Source organism: Rhinoraja longicauda, chromosome 38 (genome assembly GCF_053455715.1).
Source record: "Rhinoraja longicauda isolate Sanriku21f chromosome 38, sRhiLon1.1, whole genome shotgun sequence".
Lineage (NCBI taxonomy): Eukaryota > Metazoa > Chordata > Chondrichthyes > Rajiformes > Arhynchobatidae > Rhinoraja > Rhinoraja longicauda.
In genome coordinates this window covers 7,309,609-7,322,631 of record NC_135990.1, presented here as the reverse complement: position 1 = coordinate 7,322,631, position 13,023 = coordinate 7,309,609, and the positions used below count along the sequence as shown (strand labels likewise).

At 49.9% G+C, this 13,023-nt stretch overlaps 1 protein-coding gene across 3 annotated transcripts in view; it reads right to left on the bottom strand.

The window, feature by feature from the left end:
• Positions 1-13,023, bottom strand: part of tmem266 (transmembrane protein 266) — a 147,877-nt gene that overhangs the window by 103,017 nt on the left and 31,837 nt on the right. Inside the window, exon 2 of one of the 3 annotated variants that reach the window (XM_078429902.1) lies at positions 10,021-10,171. The exons of the other annotated variants lie outside the window; for them this stretch is intronic. The gene's annotated coding sequence lies outside the window, so the exon portion shown is untranslated. The remainder of the gene's footprint in view (positions 1-10,020; positions 10,172-13,023) is intronic. 3 annotated transcript variants of the gene reach the window in all.

Sequence of the window (13,023 nt, the reverse complement as noted above, 5' to 3'; positions counted from 1 at the left end):
ACAAACCTGTTCGTCTTTCGAGTGCGGGAGGAAACCGGGGCTCCCGGAGAAAACCCACGCAGGTCACGGGGGAGGACCCGCAAATTCTGTACAGACGGCAGCCGTAGTCAGGATCGAACCCGGGCCTCTGGCGCTGTAAGGCAGCAACTCAACCCCTGCGCCACCGTGCCGCCCTTAGAAGTTGAATCCTTTTATCACCGTGGATGAGACCTCCCTGACACATAAGTGTTCCAAAGCTGAGGGAAAGACATGGTTACGGTGCAGTAGCTGTTCAACTAGAACCCATCCACTCCTCTATAACTGAAGACAGACCCAAAACGCTGGAGTAACTCAGCGGGACAGGCAGCATCTCTGGAGAGAAGGAATGGGCGACGTTTCGGGTCGAGACCCTTCTTCAGACTGGTTAGGGATAAGGGATATAGACGATGGTGTGGAGAGATAAAGAACAATGAATGAAAGAAATGCAAAAAAAGTACCGATGATAAAGGCGTTAGGCCATTGTTAGGGTTTAGATTTTTTTTTTAGATTTAGAGATACAGCGCGGAAACAGGCCCTTCGGCCCACCGGATCCGCGCCGCCCAGCGATCCCCGCACATTAACACTATCCTACACACACTAGGGACAATTTTTACACTTGCCCAGCCAATTAACCTACATACCTGTACGTCTTTGGAGTGTGGGAGGAAACCGAAGATCTCGGAGAAAACCCACGCAGGTCACGGGGAGAACGTACAAACTCCGTACAGACGGTGCCCTTAGTCAGGATCGAACCTCAGTCTCCGGCGCTGCATTCGCTGTAAGTGCGAGGGGTAGAGAGGGGGGGAACGGCGGGGCTGCCTGAAGTGAGGGGTCAAGGAAAGAGCGCTCACGTCGCGGCCCTGTTTCTACCAATCTTTCCAGCACTACGCACAAGAAGCACAAGAAGCACCATTGTATGCATATGCCGAGGAGTGGGTTCAGCTCCAGGAGAAGGCCCAAAGTGAGAGAAATCAAAATTAATACCACTGGGCTGTGAGCTGCCTAAGCGAAATATGCGCTCGGTCCGCATTGGCCAAACTGGTCTCCCGGTTCACTTCAACTCCCCCTCCCATTCCCAGTCTGACCTTTCTGTCATGGGCCTCCTCCAGTGCCATAGTGAGGCCCACCGGAAATTGGAGGAACAGCACCTCATATTTCGCCTGGGCAGCTTGCAGCCCAGAGGTATGAACATCGACTTCTCCAACTTTAGATAGTTCCTCTGTCCCTCCCTTCCCCTCCTCCTTCCCAGATCTCCCTCTATCTTCCTGTCTCCACCTATATCCTTCCTTTGTCCCGCCCCCCTGACATCAGTCTGAAGAAGGGTCTCGACCCGAAACATCACCCATTCCTTCTCTCCTGAGATGCTGCCTGACCTGCTGAGTTACTCCAGCATTTTATGAATAAGCGAAATAAATCTAGACGACCTTCCATAAAGTTGTGAGCACAAGATTCTTCCATCGCCCTGCCAACCCTATTAATTCAGTCTCATCTATTCAGCCCCCTGAGTAAACAGACTGAGACTGCCTTTTGGTTAAGAGATTAATTTTAACATCGTCATCCTTGTTTCCAAAACCTCAATCCCGGTACCATCTACTCCTCTTGTGAAATATTTACCATTCCCTCCATAGATCCCAATTTTGGGGGAGTCCAGAACCAGGGGCCACACAGTCTAAGAATAAAGGGGAGGCCATTTAAAACTGAGGTGGGAAAAAGCTTTCTCACCCAGAGAGTTGTGAATTTGTGGGATTCACCGCCACAGAAGGCAGCGGAGGCCAATTCACTGGATGGATTAAAAAGAGAATTAGATAGAGCTCGAGGGGCTAGTGGAATCAAGGGATATGGGGAGAAGGCAGGCTCGGGTTACTGATTGTGGAGGATCAGCCATGATCACAATGAATGGCGGTGCTGGCTCGAAGGGCCCAATGGCCTTCTCCTGCATCGATGTTTCTATGTTTTTATGCTGCTTTATCCACTGAGTTACTCCAGCACTTTGTGTCTTTTTTTTGGTGGAAAACCATCATCTGCAGTTCCTTGTTTATACATTTTCGGTTCTTATTTTGGAACGCAACCCCCTCAGCATTTGAAATCTAAAGGAAGTGTTTGTTCATGTGGAGAATGCAAGGGTGTCATATCGCAGATGGCTGGAGTCTAAAACTAAAGGAATATAACCTTGGAAAATGCAATTCAAGCAGAACCTTGTCCCCCTCCTCATAGAATGAGACGAGCCATTGATCGTTGGTCCAGGGACCAATTTCACTTAATTCTGCATGTTGACTAAAAATTTCCCATGGGATTCAGGCGCTGCTAATTCACTGAAAACAGGGAAAAACACACACATTCATTTGGCAAACGAGACTGCCAAGTGAAACTGGGGATTTGCAAACTTTGCCATCGTTACTTTTTATTGTGTATAGTCCTGGTATATTCTTAATAGACGGCTGCTACGTTTAATATAAGTGTGACTGAGCGTGAACCCAGATCGATCAACAAGGGCGGCACGGTGGCGCAGCGGTAGAATTGCTGCCTCACAGCGCCAGAGACCCGGGTTCGATCATGATTATTGGTGCTTGTCTGCACGGAGATTGTACGTTCTCCTTGTGACCACGTGGGTTTTCTCCGGGTGCTCCGGTTTCCTCCCACACTCCAAAGACGTACAGGTTTGTAGGTTAATTGGCTTGGTGAAATTGTAAATTGTCCCTAGTTTGTGTAGGATAGTGTTAATGTGCGGGGATCGCTGGTCGGCGCGGAATGGGTGAGCTGAAGGGACTGTTTTTGCGCGGTATCTCTAAACTAAACTAAATAAAATTGAAAGCATTAACGGTCTCTGGTAAGAACGTGTGGAAATTAATCATTGAAATTCTTAGACACTTGTTTATTTAAGCAGAACTTATTTGTGAGGTGAATTGCAATGATAACTGTTTATTAAAGATGGACAGGACAGCATTAATATCTGTTTCTATTTCTTGATTAGTACGGGTGTCAGGGGTTATGGGGAGAAGGCAGGAGAATGTGGTTGAGAGGGAAAGATAGATCAGCCATGATTGAATGGCATAGTAGACATGATGGGCCGAATGGCCTAATTCTGCTGCTACAACTCACGAACATATGAACACGAGCTACAAAATGCAATAGGAAGGTAAAGGTAAATTAATAACTGATTAAAAAGCTTTAATTTACCGATGAGGGCTTTATTTTTAAAAAATTTAGCGATAGCCTGATGGTCAGTGAGAAGCTGCTCCTGAACCTGGACGTTAGTTTTCAGATTCCTGTACATAGAAAATAGGTGCAGGAGGAGGCCATTTGGCCCTTCGAGCCAGCACCGACATTCATTGTGATCATGGCTGATCATCCACAATCAGTAACCCGTGCCTGCCTTCTCCCCATATCCCTTGATTCCGCTAGCCCCTAGAGCTCTATCTAATTCTCTTTTAAATTCATCCAGTGAATTGGCCTCCACTGCCCTCTGTGGCAGAGAATTCCACAAACTCACAACTCTCTGGGTGAAAACGTTTTTTCTCACCTCAGTTTTAAATGGCCTCCCCTTTATTCTTAGACTGTGTGGCCCCTGGTTCTGGACTCCCCCAACATTGGGAACATTTTTCACACAAACATATATGTATGTATGTACATTTGGGTATGTGTATATACACGTACACTGAACATTTGTTATTGTATAGTTTACAGTGTACTATGTTTACATATTATGTTATGCTGCTGCAGGTAAGAATTTCATTGTTCTATCTGGGACATCTGACAATTGCCTCTCTTGACTCTTGACTTGATCCTTTGGATTCCTGAACCAGTTAAAAAAATTCTCATCCAGAAGGCCAGAACATTGGTTCCAAACTACTGAATATCCTGGAACGCCAGTTGTCACGTTTCCCGAACCGGCCCCTGAGCCAAACCCCTGACATTTTAATAACCATAAGGTTCTCAACTGGATCATTGCACTATTAATCATCCTAAGCTGCATCATGGGTTCATTGAAACAATAAAGCACGGAAACAAGCCCTTCTGCCCACAAGTGCTGGAGTAACTCAGCGGGTCAGGCAGCATCTCTGGAGAACATGGATAGGCGACGTTTCACAGAGTGCTGGAGTAACTCAGCGGGTCAGGCAGCATCTCTGGAGAACATGGATAGGCGACGTTTCACAGAGTGCTGGAGTAACTCAGCGGGTCAGGCAGCATCTCTGGAGAACATGGATGGGTGACGTTTCACAGAGTGCTGGAGTAACTCAGCGGGTCAGGCAGCATCTCTGGAGAACATGGATAGGCGACGTTTCACAGCGTGCTGGAGTAACTCAGCGGGTCAGGCAGCATCTCTGGAGAACATGGATGGGTGACGTTTCACAGAGTGCTGGAGTAACTCAGCGGGTCAGGCAGCATCTCTGGAGAACATGGATGGGTGACGTTTCACAGAGTGCTGGAGTAACTCAGCGGGTCAGGCAGCATCTCTGGAGAACATGGATGGGTGACGTTTCACAGAGTGCTGGAGTAACTCAGCGGGTCAGGCAGCATCTCTGGAGAACATGGATAGGCGACGTTTCACAGCGTGCTGGAGTAACTCAGCGGGTCAGGCAGCATCTCTGGAGAACATGGATAGGTGACGTTTCACAGAGTGCTGGAGTAACTCAGCGGGTCAGGCAGCATCTCTGGAGAACATGGATAGGCGATGTTTCGGGTCGGGTTGATTGTAGGGGGGGAGAAGAAAGCTGGAACAGGGGGAAGGCAGGACAAATCGGGGCAGGGGTGCCTGTATTCTCCATTAGGTCCCAGCTAGCCCATTCGGCCCATTAAGTCCCTGCTAACAATCAAGACCATCCATCACACCATCACCAGCACACTAACCAACCTGCCTTCCATTGACTCCATTGATACCTCACGCTGCCTCGGCAAGGCCAGCAGCATAACCCAGGACGAGTCGCACCCTGGCCACTCCCTCTTCTCCCCTCTCCCATCAGGCAAAAGGTACGGAAGTGTGAAAACGCACACCTCCCACATTCAGGACATAGTTTTAATGTCTTGAGGGGAACTATTAATGGAGATGTGTGGGACAAGTTTCTTTCTCACACAGAGAGTGGAGGATGTATGGAACACAATGCCAGGAGTGGTTTTAGTTTTTAGAGATACAGCGCGGAAACAGGCCCTTCGGCCCACCGGGTCCGCGCCGACCAGCGATCCCCGCACATTAGCACTATCCTACACCCACGAGGGACAATTTTTACATTTACCAGGCCAATCAACCTGCGTACCTGTTCGTCTTTGGAGTGTGGGAGGAAACCGAAGATCTCGGAGAAAACCCACGCAGGTCACGGGGAGAACGTACAAACTCCGTACAGACGGCGCCCGTGGTCGGGATCGAACCCGGGTCTCCGGCGCTGCATTCGCTGTAAGGCAGCAACTCTACCCCTACGCCACCGTGGGACTCTGGTGGAGGCAGATACGATAGTGGCAGTCACGAGGTTTTTGGATAGGCACATGGGTGTGTGGGGAGTGGATCGCGTGCAGACAAAGCCTCCAAAACCTTCTTGTAATGGGTCTGACCAGAACTGCACCTACATAGGAACATTACTGTAGGTTGGTGAAGGAGGTTCCCAGTGACCTGGCCCTCTCTCCTCTGAGAGCCTTGGTGGGTGAGCCAATGAATGTATTAGAGTCATAGAGTGATACAGCGTGGAAACAGGCCCTTCGGCCCAACTTGCCCACACCGGCCAACAAGTCCGAGCTACACTAGTCCCACCTGCCTGCGTTTGGTCCACATCCCTCCAGACCTGTCCTATCCATGTACCTGTCTAACTGCTTCTTAAACATTGGGATAGTCCCAGCCTCAACTACCTCCTCTGGCAGCTTGTTCCATACACCCACCAACCTTTGTGTGAACAAGTTTTCAGATTCCTATTAAATCTTTTCCCCTTCACCTTAAACCTATGTCCTCTGGTCCTCGATTCACCCACTCTGGGCAAGAGACTCTGTGCATCTACCCAATCTATTCCTCTCATGATTTTGTACACCTCTATAAGATCACCCCTCATCCTCCTGCGCTTCAAGGAATAGAGTCCCAGCCTGCTCAACATCTGCCTATAGCTCAGACCCTCTAGTCCTGGCAACATCCTCGTATTCAAGGCTGCACATGACAGCTTGTTGGAACACAGGGGATTCAAGGGTTGTGGGGAAGTGGAGCTATGGCCAAGATCAGATCAGCCATGACCTAACTGTGTGCCAAACCAGGCAAGAGTGATTGTACCGAGTCCACCTGCTCCTGTTTCTGAAGTTTGACACAAACAGCCGGAGTAACTCAGCGGGTCAGGCAGCATCTCTGGTGAAAAGGAATAGGTGACGTTTCGTGTCGAGACCCTTCTTCACAATGAGAGTCAGAGAAATGAGCTGGATAGAGCTCTTAAGGATAGCGGAGTCAGGGGGTATGGGGAGAAGGCAGGAATCGATATTAAGACAATAGACAATAGACAATAGGTGCAGGAGTAGGCTATTCGGCCCTTCGAGCCAGCACCGCCATTCACCCTGATCATGGCTGATCATTCTCAATCCCCCTCTCCCCCTCTCTCTCCCCCCCTCTCTCTCCCCCTCTTCTTTCTTCTTCCCTCCTCACTCTCTCTCCCTCTCTCCTTCCCTCCTCACTCTCTCTCCCTCTCTCCCTTTCTCTCTCTCTCCCTCTCCCGTTGTCCTTTAAGGCCCACTTTAATATTTAATTGCGACTTGGAACATGGCCCTCCTAACGTATGCTATTACCAGCGATGGTGATTATACGTCAAGATGCAGATACAGATATGGAAACAATGAAGAAATTATTTATCAGGATATTGCCAGGACTTGAGGACTTCTAATGAGTGGATGGATAGGTTGGATTTGAAGAGGGGGAGAGGGTAATAAAATCTAAGACTGAGTAAAAGGAATAATTTCTTTGCATAACAAGGAAAGACTCTGTGCTCCGAGTTAACCTGTGCGCAAGGCTTGAGGGTAACTGACCACAGTGTAATTACCACTGTACCAGATAGTGATCTGTAATATATAATAATGTGTAATGTTGCAGTGAATGTAATTAGCCTGGAGAGAATCTCGAACATAATTCTGCAGGGGGAATAAAAAACTCATAATTAAGACTGAGAGATTTGGTTTTGGTCAACGAAGGGCATTGAAGATTACTGAACCATTGGGTGGAGTTGCAGTCCAAATAGGCCATTAAGGTCAGAATGAGTTGGAGGGGTTGAATGGCCTTCAGTTTCCCCCTTTATCGCCATTTTACAGAAATATCTGGCTCCATATCTCACACTGTTATTCCATGTCTTCGTTTCGTGGTAACGCAGGCAGTGTCTCTGGAGGACATGGATAGGTGTGGTTTTGGGTCGGGACTAGGATTGCCAACGATCTCCCTCCCAAATACGGGACAAGGTGACGTCACCGCCTCGCGCCCCACGTGACCTCACCCAGCCAGCGGCCATGTGCTCCCGCTCCACCAATGGCAGCCGCCCGGGCCGGGAGGCGGGTTGCTAGGCAACCCCCGTCAGGCGAACACACTCGGCTCCGCTCCCCGAACACGCTCCGTTAGCCTACAGCGTCCGGGCCTACAGTGGCCCGCGGGCCTAATACGGGACAAGGGCGGTCCCGTACGGGACAAACCAATTTAGCCCAAAATACGGGATGTCCCGGCTAATACGGGACAGTTGGCAACCCTAGTCGGGACTCTCCATGGATGCTGCCTGAAGATTTCAGGATCTAGAGTTCCATGTGAAGTCAAGTCAATTTTATTTGTATAGCACATTTAAAAACAACCCACGTTGACCAAAGTGCTGTACATCTGATTAGGAATGCCTTGCTGCACACATGAAGATCTGGAGGATCTCAGCAAATCAGCAGAATATCAGGGTACCGGGCGGCAGAGGCTTTTCCAAGGTGCCGCGGCAGTGGTGTCCGCCCGGAACACATCCATTGGCGGGACGGGAATCTACCCGAAGGCTCGCTGGTCGACGGGACAGGGAGGGAGCTGGCGATGTGAAGGAAGGAACCACAGATGCTGGTTTACACCGAGGATAGACACAAAATGCTGGAGTAACTCAGCGGGACAGGCAGCATCTCTGGAGGGAAGGACTGGGTGACGTTTCGGGTCGAGACCCTTCTTCAGACTCGATTTCAATCTCGACCTGAAACGTCACGCATTCTTTCTATCCAGAGATGCTGCCTGTCCCGCTGAGTTACTCCAGCATTGTGCGTCTATCTTCGGGGACTGGAGACATCGGACGCGTGGAGTGGGTCAGTAGGAGGGTGAACCGGGGTAATGCCTCCAGCGCCTTCAAGGCCGGCTGCAGGAAGCACAGAGATGGCCAGGCGAGGAGAGGAGAGGAGAGGAGAGGAGGTGAGAGGGACATCTATACGCTGGAACTGCTCCAGTACAACGAGCTTGCGGACTAACCAGACTTTAGACTTTGGAAATGGCGGCAAAGCATGGCGGCGCCTGCATGTGTAAATAGGGTTGCCAACTGTCCCGTATTAGCCGGGACATCCCGTATTTTGGGCTAAATTGGTTTGTCCCGTACGGGACCGCCCTTGTCCCGTATTGAGCTGTAAGCCCAGACACTGTGGTAGGAAAAAAACTGCAGATGCTTGTTAAAGTCTGTGCCCACCTGCCGGACAGTTTAGGTGCGGTGTGGACAGTGTAGGCCCGGAGGTCCCGGCGCTGCCTAACGGAGGTTGCCTAGCAACCCGCCTCCCGGGTAGACACAAAAAGCTGGAGTAACTCAGCGGGTCAGGCAGCATCTCTGGAGAGAAGGAATGGGAGACGTTTCGGGTCGAGACCCTTCTTAGGCTGAAGGAGGGTCTCGACCCGAAATGTCACCCGTTCCTTCTCTCCAGAGATGCTGCCTGACCCACTGTGAGTTACTCCAGCTTTTTGTGTCCACCTTCGATTTAAACCTGCACCTGCAGTTTATTTTCCTACACAACCCGCCTCCCGGCCCGGGCGGCCGCCATTGGTGGAGCGGGAGCACGTGGCCGCTGGCTGGGTGAGGTCACGTGGGGCGCGGGGCGGTGACGTCACCTTGTCCCATATTTGGGAGTGAGGAAGTTGGCAACCCTATGTGTAAACTTACAAAAATAATTTCATTGTGCAGTTGCACCTGAGGCAGATAAAGCACCACTGAACCACTAGAACTATTGACTCATGTGGACAATGGTTCAGGTTGGGAACCTTCTTCAAACTCTTGTTTGGAGAAGGGTCCCCAACCGGAAACGTTGCCCATCCACTTCCTTCCACAGATGCTGCCTGACCCGCTGAGTTACTCCAGCACTTTGTGTGTTGCTCCAGGTTTCAGCATCTGCAGCAGAGATAATAGAGCAGAGCAAGGTACACTTGTATACACTGGAATTTAGAAGGATGAGAGGAGATCTTATCGAAACGTATAAGATTATTAAGGGGTTGGACACGTTATAGGCAGGAAACATGTTCCCAATGTTGGGGGAGTCCAGAACAAGGGGCCACAGTTTAAGAATAAGGGGTAGGCCATTTAGAACTGGGATGAGGAAAAACTTTTTCAGTCAGAGAGTTGTGAATCTGTGGAATTCTCTGCCTCAGAAGGCAGTGGAGGCCAATTCTCTGAATGCATTCAAGAGAGAGCTGGATAGAGCTCTTAAGGATAGCGGAGTCAGGGGGTATGGGGAGAAGGCAGGAACGGGATACTGATTGAGAATGATCAGCCATGATCACATTGAATGGCGGTGCTGGCTCGAAGGGCCGAATGGCCTCCTCCTGCACCTATTGTCTATTGTCTATTGTCTATAAGATAGACCACTCGACCCTAAAAACCGTAGTACGTCACGGCGGCCATTTTAGTAGGCAGAAACTTGCAGAAACATTTTAAAATAAAAATAATAAAAATCTGTGAATTGATTGATGAGATATATTCTGCATTTTAATGGTATCATCACACATACTGTTCCCCCAAAACACTGATTACACTGCGAGAGGCAGAGCGAACGGCGGGTTTTGCTTACTAAAATGGCAGACGTCACGCTCCTTTGCGTACTACACTTCAGTATAGGCGATTTCGACGGAGTGGTCCATCTTGCTCCTCTAGTATCTTTGATCTGCAGTTCCTTGCGTTTCCTGTGTGATGATCACTGTGTCGGACTGCGATCTGCAATACTGTATTTAATAACACTGCAATGATCTGTTGATCTTATTTGCCTTCCTATTTATATCATATCATATCATATCATATATATACAGCCGGAAACAGGCCTTTTCAGCCCTCCAAGTCCGTGCCGCCCAGCGATCCCCGAACATTAACACCATCCTACACCCACTAGGGACAATTTTTACATTTACCCAGCCAACTAACCTACATACCTGTACGTCTTTGGAGTGTGGGAGGAAACCGAAGATCTCGGAGAAAACCCACGCAGGTCACGGGGAGAACGTACAAACTCCTTACAGTGCAGCACCCGTAGTCAGGATCGAACCTGAGTCTCCGGCGCTGCATTCGCTGTAAAGCAGCAACTCTACCGCTGCGCTACCGTGCCGCCCTAAATGCTGCACATTTTAGCATTGTGGAATTAAATTCACTGCCACATCTGTTCTGACACTCTGTTCCTAAGGATCTATAACCCGATTGTGGTGACGTGATATAATTAGCACTCGTTAGCAATCACCCACTTTACAATAGACCGAGAATTCTACACACGGAACAACTTTCTTGGATGGTGTTGAACTCCCTGAATGTTGTTCGAGTTCATTTCTCCAGCCACGTATTCAGTCGCTTTCCTGAGTGGTTCAGGGTTTCATTTGGAGATACAGCGTGGAAACAGGCCCTTCAGCCCACCGAGTCCATGCTGACCATCGATCACCCGTACACTATCTATCCTGCACAGCAGGGACAATTTGCAGAAGCCAATTTACCTACAGACCCGCACATCTTTGGAATGTGGAGGGATCGACCTCTGGGCTCTTCCGCTGGTGCCTGCGGACTTTAACATCACGGAGCTGGCGGTCTCTGGTTAGAGACCGACTTCGGGAACTCCAAGAAGCGGGAGCTTCGATCGCCCCGACGTGGGGGCTTCGACCGCCGGCTGCGGGACTTTCGACTGCGGATAGTTCGACTGGATGGTGGAGCACCTGGAGTACTGTGTGCAGTTTTGGTCTCCGAATTTGAGGAAGGATATTCTTGCTATTGAGGGCGTGCAGCGTAGGTTTACTAGGTTAATTCCCGGAATGGCGGGACTGTCATATGTTGAAAGACTGGAGCGACTAGGCTTGTATACACTGGAATTTAGAAGGATGAGAGGAGATCTTATCGAAACGTATAAGATTATTAAGGGGTTGGACACGTTAGAGGCAGGAAACATGTCCCCAATGTTGGGGGAGTCCAGAACCAGGGGCCACAGTTTAAGAATAAGGGGTAGGCCATTTAGAACGGAGATGAGGAAAAACCTTTTCAGTCAGAGAGTTGTGAATCTGTGGAATTCTCTGCCTCAGAAGGCAGTGGAGGCCAATTCTCTGAATGCATTCAAGAAAGAGCTAGATAGAGCTCTTAAGGATAGCGGAGTCAGGGGGTATGGGGAGAAGGCAGGAACGGGGTACTGATTGAGGGAAAATGAGGGAAGATGATTAGACTTCATTGCATTGCATCCATCACAGTGAGGAATGTGGAGAATCCGCTGTGGTGGTTGTTCATGTAAACTTTTATGTAGTTGTGTGTCTTGTTGCTTTTTCTAGTGTGGCTGCATGGTAATTCGCATATCACTGTACCTTAATGAGTACACGTGACAATAAAAGACCTTTGAAACCTTTGAAACCGGAGCACCCGGAGAAAACTCACGAGGTCACAGGGAGAACGTACAAGCTCCGTGCCGATGGCACCCACAGTCAGGATTGAACCCGGGTCTCTGGCGCCGTGAGGCAGCAACTCTACCGCTGCGCCACCGTGCCTACCTTCGCTCAGAGGCAATGCCATATAATCAGTATTAAGAAGGGTCCCGACCCGAAACGTCACCCATTCCTTCTCTCCCGAGATGCTGCCTGACCTGCTGAGTTACTCCAGCATTTTGTGTCCACCTTCGCCATGTAATCTGTTACAGTATAAATCCATTTGTGAGACGCAGGAGCCCAATGTAACATCTTATCTTAATGGTTGCTCCTTTAACAATGGCTCATCCCCGTCACAGGCTGTTTTCTGATCCATCATCTAAGCACAGGTGGTCCTTAGGTTCCAAAGTGTCCTGTAACTTTGAACTGTTCACAACCCCAACAGGCCACAAGTTAAAAGTGCCCACAGACTCGCACCAGACTGCAAATCCATCTCGTCCGTCTCTCAAAAGCTCGATCGTCTGTACGAGCTGCACATAAACAAGGTGTTTGTAAGTTTAGACTAGGCTAGAGATACTGCATGCAGTGTCTCAAACAGCCTTCGGCCCATCGGGTCCACGCCTACCATCGATCGCCCATTCACACTAGTTTAGTTTAGTTTAGTTCAGGGATACAGCGCGGAAACAGGCCCTTCGGCCCACCGGGTCCGCGCCGCCCAGCGATCCCCGCACATCAACACTATCCTCCACCCACTAGGGACAATTTTTACATTTACCAAGCCAGTTAGCCGACATACCTGTACGTCTTTGGAGTGTGGGAGGAAACCAAAGATCTCGGAGAAAACCCACGCAGGTCACGGGGGGAACGTACAAACTCCGTACAGACGGCGCCCGTAGTCGGGATGGAACCCGGGTCTCCGGCGCTGCATTCGCTGTAAGGCGGCAACTCTACCGCTGCGCCACCGCGCCGCCCGCATATTATCCCGCCGTCCACTTCCCACACAGTTTTCAGAGGGCCGATTAACCTACAAACCCGCACGTCTTTGGGATGTGGGAGGAAACCAGAGCACCCGGGGTAAACCCACAGGAAGAACATGCAAACTCCACACTGACAGCACCCGAGGTCAGGATCGAACCCAGGCCTCTGGCGCGGTGAGGCAGCGACTCGACCAGTACGCCACTGTGGCACCCCAG